Source organism: Phyllostomus discolor, chromosome X (genome assembly GCF_004126475.2).
Source record: "Phyllostomus discolor isolate MPI-MPIP mPhyDis1 chromosome X, mPhyDis1.pri.v3, whole genome shotgun sequence".
Taxonomy (NCBI): domain Eukaryota; kingdom Metazoa; phylum Chordata; class Mammalia; order Chiroptera; family Phyllostomidae; genus Phyllostomus; species Phyllostomus discolor.
Window position 1 is genome coordinate 24,295,373 of NC_050198.1, and position 2,961 is coordinate 24,298,333.

Consider the following 2,961-nt stretch of genomic DNA (forward strand, 5'->3'; position numbering starts at 1 on the left):
TTTGAATCAGCAATCTTGTGATGGGAGGAGGTAGGGTATATCTAGGGCAGAGAGCCGGCAAACTCAGGTTGGAGACATAGAAGGATGGGCTCTGGGATAAGAAAATCAAGGGTGAGTGGCTGGATGGAACAAGCACACCAGAGATCAAAGCCTGGCCTTGTCAGCCTTGCTCTGAGGGTCAGCTAAGGTAGGAGCTCCTCCAACCCCTCTTCCAGCCCCTGAAAGCTATTGAGCATTTTAAAGAGGAAATGTAGTCCTCTACTCAGTGGTTTCATGGTATGAATTGTGCTCCAAAAGGGAAGGAAGCCCACCCCCTCAGGGAGCACAGCAGCTTGAATTGGTTATCACAGATTTTGGTGATTGAACTGTGGCCCAATGGGTTCCAAAAAGACCAGTCCAGGCCTCTTTGGGATGACACATATATGAAAGATGCTTTGGGGGGAAATAGGGGTATTGCTTAAAATGTGGCCTCTCTGGCCCTGCACAAATATTCTACTTCCAGAGTAATCCTCCCCCTGATGGTCCATTGGTGGTTTCAGGCCTCAGGTTTGAATGTGAGCAGTATCTTAGCAAAATGCTAAAATGATGTGAATGTTTGTGTGTAAATCCAACCTCTATATGGCTTTGAGTCCTCTTCAGGAGAGAACAGGATGGTGCCTTTGGTTTCAAGGCCTCCTTGTGGATGAAATTCACAAACTAATATTGACCAGCTCAATTGCCCATGATATTGGTAGATCTCAAAGCATGGCTGGACCAGCAGTATCAGCATCACGTGGAATTTGTTACAAATGCAATTTTTTAAGACTTACCCCAGATCTCCTGAGTTGGAATCTTTGCGGATGGGGTGGGGCCTGGAAATCTGTTTTTAACACACTTTCCATGTGATTCTGATGCCCTTTCAAGTTCAAGTCTGAGAGCCACTGTTTTATGAAGTTTAGTATCCTCATTTAATACATGAAGAAAATGAAGTTCAGAGGGGATAAGTAACTCTTCCAGAATCATGTGGCCAACAAGTGGGGTGCCAGGACTGAAACCCAGGTCTTTCATTAGAGAAACTATGTTTTTTCTATTATCTCTCCCACTCCCTCCATCTTCATCCTCACCCCTCCATCTTCTTTCAGTCCCAATCTTCTGTCCCACAGGTTCTCAACTTGGCTGCATAGTGATATCATCTGGGGAGCATCCTGATATCATCTGGATATTAAAAAATAATATTGCTGTTAGAGCTCCACCCCAGGAAACTGAATCTTACAGGGTGTGACTCCAGCATCTGTACTTTTTATTCTTTAGTTGCAGTTAGCTTTACCCAGATTCCTCTGCTATTCAAAATGTTTCTGATGAATGCATTTACACTAAGGTGTTAGTAACTCAATGTGTTACCTTTCTCAGGGTAACTGCATTTGAAAAAGAAACCAAGGACATAAAATAATTAATTGTATAAGCATCCTAGCAAGTGGGAGAGACCAGCTTTTGATCTTTTTCCCCATTTGCAGTAGATTTATTGCTCTCACACATCTTGCTAGGAATTTACCCAGCAGTCCCAGCTGAGATTTCCAAATATACAGTGTCTTTTGGAGGAAGTTTTTGGGCTAGAAAACCTTGAATGAATCATTTTTGAATGCCTTTAAGCCATCAACCTTGCCCATAGAGGGCTGAGTTTCCCAAACTAGAAAGACCAAAATTAAAAAAAAAATCTAAGTATTCAAGAATGAATGCTAAGCATCTTCCCTGTCAGGACTTTCCCAATGCCCATCCAAAGATACTTGACCACAGAAACTGAGGTAGTATCTAAGCCATAAGTTAGATAAGACTCATTACCCAGAGCCCGATTCAATAAAATCATGTGAGAGTCAGGATGACTAGTTTTAGGACAGGACAAGATTTAGATGTTGACCTAGGCTGCATGTCTTTTAAAAAAAATTGTTGTAAACCTTTGATTTTTAAAAGTAAAGAAAAATAAAAGCCCATGCTAAAAATGATTTTCTTAATGGCAGTGATGTCTCTAATCTGCTTCCTGCACCTGGTGGGGGACAAAGGGAGATACAGCAAGGAGGTCTCCGCCCTTCAGGAAACAACCCACTTGTCAGCAGCTGGGCTCCCAGGAACAAAAGCCTAGGTTCATTACCACTGTATCGACCCTGACACGTTCCACCAGGGCCACCTCCCCCGGAGTTCCTCAATTCACACCCCAAATGAAATGTAATTGGACCTGGACACCTTTGAAGTCCCCGAGCAGATTGCTAGCATTTTGAAATGTCCTTGATTTGCATAGAGCTTAGTGCAGACCTGGTTGGAGGTGACTTTTTCCTTCTCCTCATACTACAGTTTTAAAGATAGAATTATTTAAAATGACATTCCCCAGCCAGGAAGAGTTACCATGAAAGACAGAAAAATTCTCAGAGCCAAAAAAAGAAAAGGCAAATAAACCCAAGGGTTTGATTAATCTCTAATTTGCCCTTTTGCTCAGTTTTTGTTTTGCAAGGGCCACATACAAGGCCATTATTTCCTCTCAAATTTCTCCTCAGATCCCCAACTCAGGGGATGACAAGGATGGGGAGGCTTGGCTAGGAGGTTCTGAAGGCGTGCAGACCATTATCAGGCCTGAAAAAAGTAAACAAGCCCTGCTACAGGCCAGTGAGTTGGTGAGGGAGGCCAGGTGTTGATTGGGAATCATCTGTCTTCCTTCCTAGCTGAGCCCGGCTGCTCTGCAGAAATCACGCACATCCTCAGAAATCAGCATGCCTGTGTGCACTGTGGGTTGAAAGCTTGATGATTTCCTGCAGCCCACAGAGGAGCCTGCTTGGTGGGATCATGCCTGTGGCCTATGCGGGCATTTACTGAGCCCATGAGGCACCACCTTGGCATTCTGCTTTGCTCTGGGCAGGAGCCTGCCTCCAGTCTGCTGCCACTTCCCAACTCATCTGCTTCTGTGACCTTCCTCAGGGATAGCCATCTTCAGAA